Here is a 19682-nt window from a genome sequence, read left to right as displayed (position 1 = left end):
CTCTCTATAAATATATATATATATATATACTTTGCTGGTTTTTGTGTTTCTCTAGAGAACCCAATCCAACACAGTCCTCTTTCCAAAGATGTATTGAGGTATGTACCTTCAATCTCACTAATTCTGTCTTCCATTGATTCAGTTCTAGTCCTTTGCATGTTCAATGTCTTATCTATTTCTGAAAATTTAGTATTAATCTTCTGGATTACTGTGTGTAGATTTAGTATCATTTCCATTTTTTCATTTATTTTGTCATTTTGTTCTTATATTGCCTTTTGAAATTGTTGTAGGGTTTTCTCTGTGTTTTCCTCAATGTTGTCAGTGTTTTCCTTGATCTTTCTCTCAGTTTGTTGAAGGTACCTAAATATAATTCTTTGAATTCCTCATCAGGGAGTTCTAATGCTGCATCTTCCTCAGGGATATGTTTTGGGTCTGTATCCTGGTCCCTTGTTTCTCCTGCTTTATCTTGCTTCTTTATGTGGACTGTGGTGCTCTATTTTCTGCAAAGCATTGTGACCTTTTTTGTGTTATATTTAGTTGGTGATTGTACGCTGGAGTGATTTGCCCATGATTTTTGCTTTCTTTGTTTTGTTTGTATGCTATCTATGTAAGCAAGGTACTGTGCTGTGCTCCTTTATTCACTAGTTGGCATCACTTATACACTTACTACCTGCCTCCTTTCCCATTGTTAGCCTCCTGTATGTCCCTGGCAAACAGAGACTGTTCTTAAGTCCTGGAATCTGAATGAGAACACTGTCATTTTAAAATAAAAAATGGCCACCACTTGTAAATATTCAAAAATGGTTGCACCCTTAGTCACTTTAAATATCCAAAATGGTCACCACTTGTAAAGATTCAAAATGGCTGCACTCTCTGGATAGCTGAAAGTCCACAGTTCAGGTTGTCTCCCTCCTTGCTGTTTCCCTTCCTAGTCATAGGCCATGAGCTCAGTTGTCTCTGCAGCCCTTGGCGATCAGGGCTGATTTTTAGGTCAAGTCTCAGGTCCCAACACCACTTGGAAATATTCAGTCTGTTGGTCCCATTACAGTAGCTGATGGTCTACTGCTCTGACCATCTCCATACTCACTGTTTCATTCAGATTTTTCCACTTTTTGGTGCCTAATCCACTTCTGTATCTTTTCTTTCAAAGCTGAGGCTCCAGGATTTTCTTTTGTATCTCTGTCAATTGTTTTCTCTTTTCTTTGTGTGAAAAGAGGGTGTGTGGAGCTTGTCTCCCTATTCCATCATCTTACCAGAAGTTCAGAAAGATGTTTACTTGTGTTTTGTTAACTATGCAAAAGCATTTGATTGTATGGATCATAACAAATTGTAGATGACATTGAGAAGACTAGGAATTCCAGAACACTTAATTGTACTCATGAGAAATCTGTACATAGACCAGGAGGCTGTCGTTCGGACAGAACAAGGGGACACTACATAGTTTAAAATCAAGAAGGGAGTGTATCAGGGTTATATCCTTTCACCATACTTATTCAATCTATATGCTGAGCAAATAATTTGAGACGATGGACTATATGAAGAAGAGCATGGCATCAGGATTGGAGGAAGAATCATTAACAGCCTGCATTATGCTGACGACACCACTTTACTTGCTGAAAGTGAGGATGACCTGAAGCACTTACTGATGGAGATTGAAGACTACAGTCTGCAGTATGGGTTACATCTCAATATAAAGAAAACAGAAATTCTCAAAACTGGACCTATAAGCCACATCATGATATATGGAAAAAAAGATTGAAGTTGTAAAAGATTTCACATTGCTTGGTTCTACAATCGATGCCAATGGAAGCAGCAGTCAGCACATCAGACAAGGTATAGGACTGGGTAAGACAGCTGCAAAGGACCTCTTTCAAGTGCTGAGGAGCAAAGATGTCTCCTTGAGGACTAAAGTGTACCTGACACAAGCCACAATATTTTCAATGATCTCATATGCATATGAGAGCTGGACAATGAATAAGGAAGACCGAAGAAGAGTTGATGTTTTTGAGATGTGGTGCTGGTGAAGAATGCTGAAAGTACCATGGACTGCTAAAAGAACTAACAGGTCTGTCCTGGAGGAAGTGCAGCCAGAAGGCTCTTTGGAGGTGAGAATGGCCAGACTTGGTCTCACCTTCTTTGGTCATGTTGTCAGAAGGGACCATTCCCTGGAGGAGGATGTCATGCTTGGTAAGGTGGAAGGTCAACAAAAGAGGAGAAGGCCCTCAATGAGATGGATTGGCACAGTGGCTGTGGTGATGGGTGCAAGTATAGGAGGGATTGTGGAGCTGGCGCAGGACTGGGTGGTGTTTCATACTGCTGTTCATAGAGTTGCTATGAGTTGGAGATGACTTGATGGCACCTAACAACAACAACAACAGCAATGACAATATGCAAAACATATTTACCTTATCCCATCATCTCAAAATTCTTAAATCTACTCCAAGTCTAAAACACTATCTTCTGAATGGGGGAGACTTTAGGTGTATTCCATCCTGAGGCAAAATTCCTCTTCATGTGTCAACTGTGAAATCTTAGCTATATGTTATCTATTTATAAAACACAATGGTAGCTGGGTTTGTTTACCTTTACCCTGTCCACAGGGGTTTAGTGATAGAATCCTCATCTTCTATGCTTATTCTTGGTCAGTGCACCTCATGTGCAGCACCATCCTTTTGTCAGTGGAGCCTTGCATGTTTCTATGATGCTGAACAGGTTTCAGTCCAGACTAAAATGGACTAGGAAGAAAGGAAGGCCTGGTGACTTACTTCCAAAACAGTCAATGACAATTCAGTGGAACACAATGATATAATCTCCAACAGATCATGGGAGTGGTGTAGGTTCTGAAACTTTGATGACAGCTAACAACAGTAACTTTACACTATTATAAATAGTGACTTTAATAAAGTATCTGTAATAACCTCTTTGGAATATGCTATTTCTTGCTGGGATTGTGACCAATACAAATAACAATGTTCCAGGACTTACTATTATTATTAGGATAATAATAATTATAAATGCCTATTTTTATGGTTTTGTGATGATAAATTTAGGCCAAATTTGTAAGGCAATTTAGCCATTTCTTTCTGGGTTTGAAATGAAAGTCCTATAGTCATGCTGCTTTGTGAGGAGAACAGTGCTGGCACTGTAGGTAATATAAAGCAGTCAGGCAGGCTCCCCCTTCTTGAAGGGACTTACAATCTAGAGCAGAGGACAAATCATGCACACACATGCTTCTGGTGGACTGTTCTCCAACTCCATTGCTGTTGTTCACAGATCATCTTAGCTTTCCTCTCTAGGTTGAGTACCTTGAACAGAGTTGGATATTATTCATTTTTCCCTAAGGCATTTGACTGCTAACCAGAAGGCTAATGGTTCAAACCCATCAGCCACTCCTCAGAAGGAAGACTGGGCAATCTACTTCTGTGGAGATACTGCCTTGGAAATCCAAGGAGAGGTTGCTATGAGTCGGATTTGACTCAATGACAGTGAGGGTTTCTTTTGGTTTTTAATCACTGTTACTGAGCCTGTCTCCTGAATTTGGACCTATGAAATGTTTATAGCATGAATCCCCAGAATTTGGGAGATTCCAATCTAGAGTTTACTTCTTTTCAGAGCCAAGGTAGAACCCACAATGAAACATTTTGATGCTACTACAATCAATGATATTTGTATTGCTGTAACTATAGGTTTTAACTGAGTAGTTGCAATGTGATTTTGAAGTAACACTGATTTGGAAATGCACTGATTTGGAAATAACTGTATAATTTTCCTCTCTGAAACCAGTTTTCCAGTATAAACTGCCAGACTTGGCCATATCAAAGTAAAATACTAGTTACTGTCTTTAAATATTCCATAGAAACTACACTGTTAACAATGAAAGTTTGTCAGAAATGTTGTTTTTCCAACTATGTGTCATATTTGTCAAGCCATATGTTGAGATATGAAAACCATGCTTGTTATATTAAAAGGAAAGTTACTGTGTAAAATGCTCATAAAAGTTCTTCTATTGTTTGTGATCAAGGGTAATATGATTTATATTTTCCATTTTAGATACTTCAAATCTGTATATGATTATCACTAACCATAATTCACCATGTTCAAAATAAAAAAAGGCTTTCATTTCATATCTTGCTAGTCCTACATCTTTAATTTGGGATTGCTGGGCAAGTTGCTTTGCTGAGATTATCTATTTTAACATTTATTATCTTTTCCATTGGATGAAATGATGATAATTTTTTAATCCCTTTCTCATTAATTACTGTTATTTCACTCCTATTGAGAAAAGAAAGTGAATACACATTCTCATTTGTAGACCCATGACATCATTGTAATAACTAGAATTAAGGTAAATAGAATTTAGAAAAGTAAAGGCAAGGGTAAAAAATTAGGCTTGGAAGAACCATGTAATTAAATAATTATAGTAAAACTTAACATTTATTGACCACTTACTCTGTGTCTGACACTGTTAAATCTACTTCATGTAATATCACAAGTCTTGCTATAACCTTTCAGACAGGTAGAACCTTATTTTGTTTTCACAGTTGAGGAATATGAAGTTCAAGGAAGTTTAAATAAAATGGCCAAAGTGCTAACTCTATGTATTTGTGCACCTAGTTGTAGTTTGTTTCTCTTTGAACTCTAAACATATATGATGGACTTCTTACAGTGACAATCCTCATTTCCTAAGCCTCCCTGCACCAATATCTTTTGGTATTCCCCCTTCTACATGGATGCTTGGCCACATGACTTGCTTTGTCCAATGAAGCAGAGGCAAGCTTGACACAAATAGAGGCTTGAAAAAGTGCTTGTGCACCTATACTGATTCTCTTGGACCCCTGCTGTCGCCATGAGGACATGTGTGGGTTGGCCTGCTGGAAGGATGTGAAAGGAAAAGAACTGGTCATTCAATTGAACCATTCTAGACTAGTCAGTCTCCAGGCAGCTGATTTTAGATGTGTGGGCATATCCAACTGAGATCAGAACTGCCCAGAAGACATATAAACTCATGAACAATAATAAATGGCTATTGTTTAAATGAATAAGTTTAGGGTGGTATGTTTCACAGCATTATTATACAACATATAACTGGAATCAAAGCTTTAGCTATGAGTTGGGATCAACCTGACAGCAACTCACAACAACAGCAACAATAAAATAAAGGTCCTCATAACAAATAAATTTTAAAAATTTGTAAATATGTATTTTATAAATTTATGAATGAATGGACAGATGGATGGATGAGTAAAAACAGAATCACATATAGCAGAAGGGGCACATACATGAAGTTGTTGGACCTTGGGTTTTTGTAGGAACTGAAAGTGTACCACTCAGGAAGGGCCCTGCTGAGCCTCTGAAAAAGTAAGACTCTGGCCTGATGGCAAGTCCAGCAGCTTTGTGTTGCCCTTTCCCTTCCTTTTAAAGAAATTTCTTTCTCCTCATTGTGCTGCCTCTCCAATCTTATGGCCTACTTTTATTTTTTGTCAAGACAATTCATAAATTTTTGACAGGGAAATGAACACCAGATATATAGAGATTTGGAGACAAATGGCTTGGTGAGAAATGTGATCCTTACCTGTGGAACTGCACTGTCTCCATCCTCCCTGAACAGTGGCTGACATTAGCTGGAATGAGAAATTCCCCAGGACAAGGCTGCATCTCTGTGTCTAGTTTAATACTTAACAAGAGAGATACTGCATATAACCCTTGACTCAGGTTGCAAAAATGCAAGCAGAATTGCCTTGGGGTTTAGTTGTTTGCACAGATCTTGGAGCCTGTATTGGTGTTGGGTTTGGTTTGCAGATTTGACTCTGATTTACTCTGGCACCTGAGATAAAGGATCCTTCCTGTCAGCAACAGATTCCTGACCGCCCTATGTTACCATCAGTCTTCATCCTTTCCCCCGCTGTATTATTTTATTCATAGCATTTGACATCATATACCTGACAGTGCCTAGTGTTCTTGCTGATTGTCTGCCTGCAATAGTACAATGTTAACTCCAGGGGACCAAGACTTCTCAGTTTTATTCCTGCTGTGCACCCATGGCCAGGACAGCACCTGGAACATCAAAGTCTAGGGAAATTTTTTTTGAATTAGAAAAGGCCTCATTTCATATATAAATGGTAGACATTGTGATTCTTTATTTTTGAGAATTTGTTAGACTCTTATCTACTATTAGTGTGCTAAGTGACCTTGGCAATGTTACTCTAGTTCTCTGGCCTCATTTTATGAGATGAAGGATTAAAACTATGTCAGTGGCTCCTACTCTTTTCAACCTGGGGGATATCTTTTATTATTATTATTTTTATCTCCACCCTCTTTCCCTTCCCCACCAATTTCATGTGTAGAAGAAATTTATTATCTAAATTATAATTATTAGAAAATAATTTGTTCTCTTTTTCATCAAAGACATTTATACTACTAATCATAGCTTAAGGTCAGCAGGAGATAATTAATGTAACAATCCTAAATTGATGGTCTTCCAATTCAAGTAAAGAGTGGCTGGTTCAGTTAATTTAGCAGCAGTTAGTAAGGTACATGTCTGCTTTCTTTGTCATCTGTAAGTTTTAGATACATTTATGCCTTTGTTGCTGACTTGTTAGAATCAGACAACCTAGCTTGAGGCTGACAATTATTTCCTCTAGGTTTAATGTACAATCATTTCATGAATAAAAATTTATAGGTGCCCCTCCCCATTCCCTAATATCCTGTTCTGCATAACTTGTGGGGCCAAGTGCCAAATGTAAATGGAAAGCTCTTTGTTCAAATGTTACTAAAATTTAAAGATGGTGACTCCACAGCATTAAATCAAACTTGGAGTCTCTCTGAGCCTGCAGCCTTGTGTAACTGCACAGGTCATTCACCCACGAAGCTAGCCCTTGTCCTGTTCCTATTTTTCTCAGTGTTTCCAGGGAGGCATAATTCTTGGAGTGGGTGTCCTAGGTGATAACTTATAGGTAATAATTTTAAAAATAGATACCAAAATAGGGAATAATTTTTTATTTTATTTTATTTTTGGTAGTAAAATATGAGACACTTAAGGAATTTTTAACCAGTTAAGTTTCTGAGATGTATTGTTTTTCTCTTTAGAATCAAAAGATTTAAGCTTTTACCATGCTTATACTGGCCTTAGCAATATCAGTTTTATTGCAAATACATTTCTATATTTACATAGATAACAACGCTCTTGTGTATGGAGTTTATTAGAAACTTCATTCATTCATTTCATCTATAACAGAAACTTATTATATGCCTAGAACTATGCTAGTTGTTGTGAAAGATAGATGAAGGGGACTTCAATCCTGAATAAGTCATAAATATGCAAAGTTTAAATTAATAAATGCATTATTATATGTAGAAATAGTTATAGGCATTTGGAGAAGGAAAATATTACCAAATTGGGTGAAGGAGAGGACTTGATGGTGAAGCAGTTAGAACAGCTGAGGGGCAGGTAGAATTTGGACTTGTAGGAATAGGATAGAATGAGGAATAGCAAAGTCAAAGCAAGGTGGCAGGAAAGTGTAGAGTATGCAAAAGGAAGGACTATCGAACATGGCTGATGCAAAGGTGAGTTGCCTCAGATCCATTTGATGCCTCATTACTAATTATAAAAGTGTAGAAATAACACCTTAGATTAGACTTGTTGTTAGGTGCAATCTAACAACATTAGATTAGACTAAGTTTGCAATAAGAATATGTTCTTGAGTAAGAAATTTGTGACTACGTTTCTTAGTTCCCAAATATGTTTAGTGGGGAGGGGTGGTATTAATAGGTGAGGGAGGTCTTTCACATACCATGAATGGATGTTTGGCAGGCTGTTCTATCAATCTGCCTGTTATGCCTACATCCCTGTTGGGCCTTAAACTGGGAGTCTGTTAGGATTTAAAATGGTATTTAAAGAAAATTATTCTAACAAATATTCTGGAAACTGGATTGGCTAGAAAGGGGAAGGGGTAGGAAAGAGCAGCTTAGCTGGGAGAGGATTACATGAGACCAAAGGGTAAGAAAATGAAGGTCAGTCTGGGTGCTGATTGCTAGGCTACCCTGTTACAGAGTGAGAACAAAGAGGAGAGGCAGCCTCTGTGGGAGACATGTTTGCATTATCTTGGGCTCTCCTCCCAGATGCTTATCCTTCCCAACTCTTCCTCAGGCTGGTTCTTCCCATACACCTGTGAGGATCTGAAGTAGAAAAGCATAGGATTGGAAGTGAGGCAAATTTGGATTAACATCTTGGCTCCATCATTTTCAACTGTGTTCTTAAGTAACAGGATTCTGTTTCCTGTTCTTAAGACCAGTACTCTTACCTATTTCTTAGTTTTTCTGAAGACTAAATTAGGTAAAACTTGTGGAGTGCTTAGCCCGATGTCTGCCTCATATTAAATACTCAACAAATGGCATTTGTTTGGTGTTTTTTGTCTGCTAAATCTGTAGAGAGTTATATACAAAGTTGGAATTAACAGTGGTGGGTTTGAACCTCCAGCCTTCTGGTTAGCAATCAAATATCTTAGGCACTATGCCACCAGAACTCCTGTATACTCATGCACTGTACCCAAATCATGGCTTTGGTTTTACAAGTGGAAAATAACTAAAGGGAAATTAAGTTTCAATGATGTCTGAACTAGAACAAAGGCACACAGTTGGTGAGAGGCAATGTGAATACTTGAATACAAGACTTTTCACTCTTCTGTCTCAGCTGGATTTAGTATATTGATTCTTCTGTTCATGGAAAGATTTCAAGAGACTCTTGGTTTCCCTTTACTCTATAACCTAAGTTTATTTCTATCTCTATTTTCTTGGTTGTAAATTTCTAACATACAGACCTCTATCAACTACAGAATTGATTATGCCCAGTGAATGAAGAGGAAAAGGAAGAAAAATACCCTCTGAAATGACATTTATGTGAATATTTAAAGTTTAACTTGAGGACTTCTGGAAAGATGGAGAAATAGGCAGGCAAGTGACACAGATCCTCTTCAACAAAGAAAAGAAAAACCAATTGACAGAGCTACAGAAGATAATCCTGAAGTCCTGAGCTTTGAAAGGAACTATAAAGAAAGTAGATTCAGCACTAACTAGTCGAAAAACCTGAATAAAAACAGTGAGTACAGAGATGGTTGGAGTTCCGGACTGTCAGCTACTCTGACAAGACCAATAGCCTGAATATTTCCAAGTGGGTTTGGGACCTGAGAATTGACCTAAAGATCAACCCTCATCACCAAGGGCTGCAGAGATGACTATGCTGGTGGCCTGTGACTAGAAAGGGAAACAGCAAGGAGGGAAACAACCTAAGCTGTTGGCTTTCTGATGTCCAGAAGGCGCAGACATTTTGGATATTTAAAGTGATGGAGGGCACAACCAATTTGAATGTTTATAAGTGGTAGCCATTTTGGATATTTAAAATGACCAAGGGAATAGCCATTTTGAATCTTTATAAGTGACAACCATTTCAGATTTTAAAGTGATAGTATTCTCATTTGGATTCCAGGGACCTAAGAATAGGCTCTGTTTCCCAAGGTCAGCAAGGACATATAAGAGGCTGACAACAGGAAAGGAGACAGGTGGTTAGTGTACAAGTGCTGTGAAGTAGCAAATAGAGGAGCACAGTACCCTGCTTGCATAGATAACATACAAACAAAACAAAGAAAACAAGATAGACCCCAAAAGAAAATCACCAAGACATCATCATCAAACTTACCAAAACCAAAGACAAAGAAAGAATCTGAGAGCAGCATGGGAAAAACGAAAAGTTACCTACAAGGGGGCAACCAATCTCACATTTCTCAGCAGAAACCATGCAGGTGAGAAGACAGTGGGATGGTATATATAAAGCACTGAAAGAGAAAAATTTCCAACCAAGAATTATGTACCCAGCAAAATTGTCCCTCAAATATGATGGTGAAATTAGGACATTTCCAGATAAGCAGAAATTAAGGGAATTTGTTAAAACCAGATCAACCTTACAAGAGATGCTAAAGGAAGCTCTTTGGCCAGAGAAGCAACAACAGCCAACAACAACTAACCATTAACACACATGATGATATAACCCAGAAATGAATCCAGCTATGGAAGTATCCAAAGTAAAGAAGCCTACAAGATAGTAAACAGGGAACCAGAGACATCAATTGACAAATGAGGACAACTACAAACCAAGAAGAGTGAAAAAACTATGTCATAACAAAACTTGTAGATGGTAGGGAAGTCAGGACAACTAAAGATGGAACATACTGTTCTAAACGTGGGAAGAAAACTATAAATCACAGGGTAACCTCAAAGAAAAATGATAAACTTTCACATCAAAAAAGAGGCCAGCATAAACATTCAGCAAATACTAAAACAGTAGCAATGAAGGAAGTGATAACATGATTCATAAACAAAACTAGCTCAGCATAGAAAATTATATGGAACAAAGAAATTGACACTATGAAGAAGCACATAACAAAAATAACAGCAACAAATTCATATTTGCCAATAATTACATATCTGGCAAGGGACTTATCCCTAAGATTTATAGCGGAAGAGTGGATGACCAAACTATGGTACATACACATAATGGAATGCTATGCAGCACTAAAGAATAATGTAGAGTCTACAAAACACTGCATAATATGGATGAACTTGGAGGACATTGTGCTGAGTAAAATAAGTCAATCACAGAAGGACAAATATAGTATTAGTTCGTTGTTGTGGAGGGCCAAGGAAAGGTTTATGTATGGAGGGAAACTTTCATTGTTGGGTGCCAGGGGTGGCAGGGGAGGAGAGGAAACACTGCAAAAAACAAAACAAACAAACAAAAAAAAACACATTGACCCATGTCATTTCAGTTTTGTATATTTCACTGTACATAAATTATACTTCAATAAAATTCATTTTAAAAAATAAAATTTAACTTAAAAAATAGAGGCTGTTTTGAAAATATTTCCTATTAAACTTTATCAAAAGCCTACCTAAGGATATGCTAACTACTTTTCCCTCTAAAAATGGTCACTCTGTTGATACTTGCTGGTATATGGAGTCTATTAAAAGATTCTGTTGGCACAAGCTGATAATTTTCCAGGCTTTTGCATCCTGGAAGATATGAATCTTTCCAATAATTTCATGTGTGCAATTTATTTGCAGCATTGTCAAATTTGTCAAAACTCTTTCCAGTTAAAGTTGTCTATCTCACCTAAGCTTGAGAAAAAAAAATGTGTTGGCTCCTGCAACTGGGAGGGGTGACATAGATTTCAGGTATAGCCAATGTCATATGGTGCCCTTGTGTCTCTCTCCCTCTCCATCTCTTATCTCTATTCACCTCTGCTCAGCTTTATTCTTAGACAGACTTTGTCCATGTGGTAGTAAATGGCTTTTGGGTGCCATGTGTCACACATGCTTAGAAAGAGATCAGAGAAGAGAGATAATGCTTGACATAAGTTCTGGCCAAAGTCTTAAGGAAGCTCTAATTGGCCTGATTTGGGTCACATGTCTCTCATTGAAACGTCATGGCCTTCACTAGGTGGAGGTGAAAGTGGGGGATAAAGGCCTCTTGGCTACACCAAGAGTTAGCTACAACTGAACAATGTGGATGGAGTTGTATTAGTCTAGTTGGGGAAGGGGACATTCCCCAAAGAAAATAACTGTGAGCAGATAAAAATGACATTAACTACTCTCATTATTTCAAATGGGGTTTTCTTTTGAAAATAAGCTTAGATGAATTTAGAGATAGAGAAGCGTTCTGAAGAGTGGGTCCCAGATTCTCAAGTTTTTGGTATCCATATGACACTGAAGTATTTTGTAAGCAGAGCAAAAGGACTCCCATTTGATTTAGAGTACTCAATACAAGATTTCAGTACTCAATACGAGATTTTCAAACTTTTGAATCCTCAGAAGGATATTCATTAAATACTTGGGACTGTGTGTGAGATGCATGATTGATCAAAATAATAAGATGTGTTCTACCCTTGAAAGTTGTGTAAATAACAATACTACATATGAAACTAGGAAGAATATGATTCAGGATATAATTGTGTGCCAATATTTGTGATATACACCATTAAGTAATGTGGGAGTTCAGAGGAGAGGGAAAATAGTTGAAGGTGAAACAACCACAGAAGTCTCCTTGGATAAGATAAGTTTTGAACTGTACATTGAAGTCAGCACAAGGCTTGTCTAAGGAAAGAGAAAGATGATCTTACCAGATCAAAAGTGAAGTCCCGCCTACAGAAATGATCTTTGCTTTGGGGTTTTTTCTCTGCCAGGATAGTGCACTTTCCCTTAAATATAGATCTGAGCTATCCTTTGATTAGGATTTTATTTTGTTCCATTTGAGGGAATGTATGCAATATTTTTGGCTTTGTTGTTTAGTGTTGTGCTTCAGCATATTACTGTATTTGATGTTCATCTCTCATTTTGCCTTGGTTTGTGTAACTTAATGAAGATGTCATTACCTTCAAAATTGCATTCATTGAGTACCACTTGCCAAGAGAGTACTTACCAAGGAAGTGGAATTCTTGTCTAGTGGATTGGGACAAAGGTATCATAGTTGTTAAGTTTGTGGAAAATGAATATTTTCTTTTTTTTATCACCTTGGGATGAAACAGCTTGACCTCTATATTTGTTTTATCATTTCATTTAGGCAATGCTTTTGGCTAATTCCTTTTAGTATTGAAACATTGACTCAACAACTGAGTTTATATTTTTGTAAAGAAAGACTGCTTATATTAATAAAGTGTATGTTGTTGCAGAGATCAGTTCGTTTTTGGTAGGACTGATAGGATTATGGCAAACTGACAGATTGGTAAATATTGGTAAAAGTTTACTTGAATACATTCTGTCAGATTTTAAAGTAATCAAACCAGGATTACCTTTTGGTAATTTTCGCGGAGGAAGGGAAGTGTTGGTATAAGGGACAGAGGAAGCGTTAGTCTTTTATTTCCTGGTAACAGAAGGTTTTGAGAGAAGCTAGTAATCGGGAATCAGGAGACTTGGGTACTAGGTTTATTTCTGATACTAACTATGACCTTGGACAAGGTTGCAACATTATTTGGATCTCAACAGTCCTCGTGTCAAAAATAAGGGAAGAAATCATTAAGGACTACCTAGTAGCTGAAAGGTTGGCAGTTGGAACACACCCAGAGGCACTTTGGAAGACAGACCTGGTGATCTAATTCTGAAAGGTCACAACCTTGAAAATTGTGTGGAAGCAGTCCTGCTCTGCATATATGAGGTCAGTATGAGTCAGAATGGACTGAACAGCAACTAACAACCACAACATGCATCAGAAGTCTTTTTCAACAAAGTGAAGAGACTACTTACAGATTGGGAGAAAATTTATGGGAACTGTCTATCCGATAAGAGTTTAAGATTTAGAAAAAGAACTTCTGTAACTTAACAACAAAAAGAAAAACTACCCAATTGAAAAATGAGCAGTGACTGTCTTAGTTATCTAGTGCCACTATCACAGAAATGCAATAAGTAGGTGGCTTTAACAAACAGAAAATTATTTTCTCACAGTTCAGTAGTCTTAATTCACAACTTTGGCTCTAAGGAAAGACTTTGTTTTTCTGCCAATGCTGGGGAAGTTTCTTGTCTCTTTTCAGCTTCTGTTCCTTTGTTCTTTGGTGATCTTCATGTGATGTTGCACCCACACACACACACCTGTGGTTCTTTGCTTCTGAGCCTAATCTGCTCTTTCTTTTTCAAAAGTTATTGAATTTAAGACAAACCTTACACTGATACAGCCTTATTAGAAAAACAAAGAACACTCTATCCCCAAATAGGATTACATCTACAGGTACATGGGTTAGGATTTACAGTACATATTTTTGGGGAACTAAATTAATTTTGTGACAGATTTGAATAGGCATTTCCACAAAAAGGATATACAAATGATTAGCAAGTATGTAAAAAAGATGTTCAATGTAATTTGTCATTAAAACAAACAAACAAAAAAAACTTTCATTGCCATGGATTTGATGCTGACTCATTGTGACCCCCTTTGGGTTTCTGGGATGGTAAATCTTTACAGAAGTAGACTGTCCCATCTTTCTTCCATGGAGCAACTGGTGAATTTAAACTGCCAAACTTCTGGTTAGCAGTCAAATGCCTTAGGCACTAGGCTACCAGAGCTCCTTAGTCATTCGTCATTGTTGTTGTTGTCATTTGCCATCAAGTCGGGCCCAACTCATAGTGACCCCTCCTTGGGTTTCCGAGGCAGTATCACTATGGAAGTAGATTGCCCAATACTCCTTCCAAGGAGTGGCTGGTGGGTTTGAACCTCCAGACTTCTGGTTAGCAGTCAAGTGCCTTAGGCACTATGCTACCAGAGCTCCTAGTCATTAGTCATTAGGTAGATGCAAATCAAAGCCATAATTGAGAGACCACCTCATCCCCACTAGAATGGCTGTGACAAAAAAAAAAAAAAAAAAAAATAGAGGAAAACAACAGGTATAAAAGAGGATAGGGAGGAATTGGAACCTCCACTCATTGCTGGTGGAAATGAAAAATGGCACATCTGTTATGGAAAAAAGTTTGGTAGTTCCTCAAAAAGTTAAACACAGAGCTGCCATATGACCCAGCAATCACAATCTTAGGTATATACTTAAAAGTACTGAAAGCAGGAACACAAACAGGAACCTGTACACCAATGTTCATTGCAATACTTTCTACAAGAGACAAAAGGTGGAAACAACCTAAATGTCCTTCCCAGATGAGTGGATAAACAGAATGTGGTATATACGGTTAGCTATTGAACAAACACAGGTTTGAACTGTGTGTGTCTACTTTTAAGTGGATTTTCCCCCCCAAGATTTGGATCTTGGAGGAATTCAAGAGCTAACAGACATACCAGAAGAATTAACAGAGGATGACTTGATGGATAGAGATGAGTGTTTCTGAACCAGTGCCAGACAATGAGGAAGAAGAAGCAGTGCTAGAAAACCAACTGACTTTAGTCAACCTGACAAAGATTCTGATTATTCAAGACTGTTTTTGACTTTTTTACTTCATAGACCCTTCTATAACATAGACACTGAGGCTAAAGCAAATAGCAGAAGAATGGTTGGTACCCTATAGAAATAATTTTAGGGAAATGGAAAAGTAAAAGTCAGACCGAACTTATGATATATTTCTGTAAATTTACAGAGTGTGCCTGCCTTTCCTGCCTCATTTGCCACCTCCTCCACCTCTCTGCCTCTTGTCACCCCTGAGACAACATGACCAACCCCTCCTCTCCCTCCTCCTTCTCAGCCTATTCAGGGTGAAGATGATGAGGATGAAGACCTTTATGAAGATCCCCTTCCACTTAACAAATAGTAAATAATCATCCTACTCTACAGTTAATAAACTTGTCTGTTGTGTATATGTTTGTCTTCATCTGAAAATCTAATAAATGTACAGCAAGAACTGTGTTAATTTACTGTTTATGTTATCGGCAAGGCTTCCAGTCAATAGTAGGCTATTATTAGTTAAATTTTGGGGGAGTCAAAGGTTATACACAGACTTCTGAGTGTGCAAGGGGTTGGTACTCCTAACCACAACATTTTTCAAGGGCCAATTGTACATACAATGGAATATTACTCATCCATAAAGAGAAATGAAGTCTTGATATGTCACAACATGAATGAATTTTGAAAACATCATGCTGAGTGAAATGTCAGTAATAAAGGAGTTAATGTTGTATGATCCCCCTTATACAAAATATGTCAGAAGGAAGATGGGGCAATCTACTTCTGTAGTGATACTGCCTTGGAAACCCAAGGAGGGGTCACTATGAGTCAGGTCCAACTAAATGGCACATAACAACAACACATGAAATATGCAGACATCAAGGTTTTTTTAGTGGTTATCAGTCATGAGAAGGAGGGGGAATGGGGAAGTCATAGCTCAGGGGCCACTGAGTCTGTTGGTGGTGGTAGAATAATGTGAGAAGGATGGGGTAGTGTTTGCACAACATGTTGAGTGTAATCAATGTCACTGAATTATACATGTAAAATTGTTGAATTAGCAAATGTTTTGAAATATATATATACACACACACACACACATATATATATATATATATATATATATCACAATTAATCTCCCTCCCAAATAAATTAAGGATATTATATTAGATCGCTTCTTCTAAAATTCTGCTTTCCTGACATGTACCCATCTACATAGTACAATTCAATGCCACTAAATACATAAATAGATAATCTATTTATTTTTTTCAATGGTAAAATAGGGGTTGGCAGTTAGCAGGAACTTTTGTGGTGTAGTGTTTAAGGCATTTGCTGCTACCCAAAAGGTCAGTGGTTCGAATCCACCAACTGCTCCATGGAAGAAAGATGAGGCAGTTTGTTCTGTGAAGATTTACAGCCTTGGAAATCCAATGGAAGTGGCTATGAATTGAAATCAACTTAATGGTAGTGAGTTTGTTTTTGGTTTGTTTAGCTGTTGGAAGATAAAACATTTCTAAAGTCATATGATGTTCTTTTAGTAAAATATATTAATAATAAATATTAGTACTATTCTTTCCCACATCATTGGTAATAATAAAAGGTGGTCAAATGCTTGTAAATGCTGCCAAGCATAATTATGAGTGGCCTCTCTCCTTGTGGTGTTAGGGCAATGAAGGCTGAATCTATGATACTGGCTTTATCATCACTGTGTCCTATGACATAAGCAAACAATTTGCTCTCTCTGGGCCTCAGTTTTAGCATCTGAAAAATGAAGGAGTTGAGTCCCATGATCTTGATGGTGCTTTTGCACCTTAATTTCTTTTGTGTTTATTTGATTTGTTTTGACTTCAAATGCTGAATTCATAATTACAATCTTTCTTTCTTATTGAATTTTATGATAGTTTTTCTTTATCTTAAATGAAATGCAAATGTATACATAAAGTGAATCAAAAATAATTTTAGTGTACATATATTGATATGGAGATATGTCCATATTTTATGTTTAGATAAAAAACTACATAATCTTTGACACTATATTTTTTGTTAAAAATATTTATTTGAACACATTTGCAGAGGGAAATGTTTAGAAGGATAGATACTAGAATTTTAACAGTGAGAGTAGAATTTTGGATTATTTAATTTACTTTAATTTTTTGGCTCTTACTTTGTATTATCAACTTTCTATAATGTTCATCTCTTACCTGGAGGAAAATGGCAATATTAGATTTTGTTTTGTTCATTTTGCAACTTCCTCCACTTGAGATTACTGGGACATAACAAGGAGTCATTAAACTAGGGTTAGTAAGCAGTATGAAAGACCAGTTCAAGGTCACCTTGTTGTTGTTGTTAGAAGTTAATATTTCCTTTAGAAGGTTTGTGGAGGCATGTGAATTAAACATTTACCTCAAGTAGACACACGCCCTGGATAGAACAATCATGGGAGAAGGAAGGGCTGCTTATGTACAGGGAGACAGCTCAGGGCGCAGGAGAATATGGAATGATGGTCACTGGGAAGAGGTAACTATGGGGAGGAAGTGGGAGGGGAGCTGTTGCATTGTAGTAAACTGTGGTCAATGACATGAGACAAAGTACATGTGAACTGCTGTATGGAAAGTGAATTTGCTCTGTAAATCCTCACCCAAGTAAAAATAAAGAAAGAAAGAAAGAAGGTTTGTGGAATATCTGAATAGCACAAAAAGGATAGTCTGTTTGTAATGTAAGTTATGGTTTCTTTTTTTTCCTAAAGTACGTATGTGTTTATGTATGTGTGCACTTGCTCAACAAGTATGTTTTCATTCCAGTAATCAATGAACAGGACAGAATATGAGAAATCCAGGCTTTAAATATTTAATTGAAATTAAAAAGATTTTTATGCAAGACAATGCTGGTCTGCTAGGGAAACCTGAATGGAAAGAATAGGGACTTGCTGAAAGGAAGAGGAAAAAAAAAAACTAAACTAAATAAATTTTGAACAGCTCATAAAATATAACTAGACTTCATTTTTTTTTCCTTAGAAAGGGAAATATTTGCAATGTTTGGGAGAAGCAGAAATTGCAAATAGCAAAAAGGAAAGTGGTTTCAGTCTATGACCGTTGAAAATATATTAATGAAGGAAGATCTGTAATCAAATGGTATCTCTTAAGGCATGGATCTTCAATCAGGTGGCTACAATTTTGTTTACCAGGAGTCATGGAAGCAGGAAAAAATTCAGACATAGATAGCCCTGAGTTTGTATTCTTGGTCCACAGATTACTAGTTGTGGTAAGTAAGTTGACATCTCTGAGACTTTGTTTCTTTGTTTAAAAAATGTCAAAATACCTACTTTGTAAAGCTCTTATTAAAGAGACAATATATAGCCACCCTTAATGAACTGTAGTTCTTTTTCATTACTTTCCATTGTTAGTCTTTGACTTACCTTCAGTCATTCAAATTTCCATTCTTTTCTCCTTCATTAATTATCAAGGAGAGGCAAACTTACCCTGCAACTTTCATCAACATCAGCAGTAACATCCCAACTGCAACCTGTCACTGTATACCCACTCTACATTGGTGTCTTTCCCTCCCAATAAAGTGAAACAAATATTCCTTATGGAAAAATCTAGGCCTCCCTGGTAAAAGTAAACTCAACAGTGTAGTGGCAAAGGGATGGAAGAAATTACTAAATTTAGCTATTTCTATGGAATTCTACTAAATGATGTGCAGTGAGTATAGGCAGGGATAGGAAGATGTATCACTACAAGGAAGATGATAGGAGAGTCAGCAGGCATCTGAGGCTTGAATATAAAGAATGGCCTAGGTTCAATTTTGCATCCAAATCATATGGTGTGACCATAAAGCATGCACATGAAGATTTATAATTGAGGTGGTTGTGCTCAACTCCTCACTTAAGAAGCTTCGTTTGGTCCTGGTCCATTCCCATTGGTTGAAACAAAGGGTGAAATGTAAATCCAAGACATTTACTGGCGCCAATGCTGATCTGAGGCTTTATTATACTCTGCAGTAGGCCTGTAGTAGGAATGAGCTGTGGCACGATTAGAGATATAAATGTTTTTAAAGCAAGTTACTTCTCATGAGATGAATCACCAATCAGGAGTTGGCAGAATTGTGGAGTTGAACACACTAAACATATATACCCTATTCCCCTCTTTTTATAATCCTCCTTTCATTAGTAGGTGCTGAAAAATACCTCAAGCCAGTAAAAACCCTGGGTTTTATGGTTTCTTATGGTACTTTGAATATTGAAGCTTTGATCAGATGAATTATCAGGAAAAAGTTTCTTGTAAGCAGAAAGCCATTAATAAAAGTTGCCTTCTCAAAGTAGTTGTTGCTATTTTTGTTAGGTGCTGTTGAGTTGTCTCTGACTCATAGTGATCCTATGCACAGCAGAATGAAACACCGGCCAGTCTTGAGCCAGCTCCATGATCCTTTCTATACTTGAGCCCATTGTCAATGCCACTGTGTTAATCCATCCTGTTGAGGGCCTTCCCCTCTTTCGCTGACCCTCCACCTTACCAAGCATGACATCCTTCTCCAGGGAATGGTCCCTTCTGACAACAAGACCAAAGTATGTGAGATGAAATCTGGCCATTCTTGCCTCCAAGAAGCATTCTGGCTGCACTTCCTCCAGGATAGACCTGTTAGTTCTTTTAGCAGTCCACGGTAACTTCAACATTCTTCACCAACACCACAGCTCAAAAGCATCAATTCTTCGGTCTTCCTTATTAATTGTCCAGCTCTCACATGCAAATGAGGTGATTGAAAATACTG

Source organism: Orycteropus afer, unplaced genomic scaffold (assembly GCF_000298275.1).
Source record: "Orycteropus afer afer isolate SDZICR_OR568_19922 unplaced genomic scaffold, OryAfe1.0 scaffold00204, whole genome shotgun sequence".
NCBI classification, from domain to species: Eukaryota; Metazoa; Chordata; class Mammalia; order Tubulidentata; family Orycteropodidae; genus Orycteropus; species Orycteropus afer.
Note: the sequence above shows the minus strand (reverse complement) of the source record.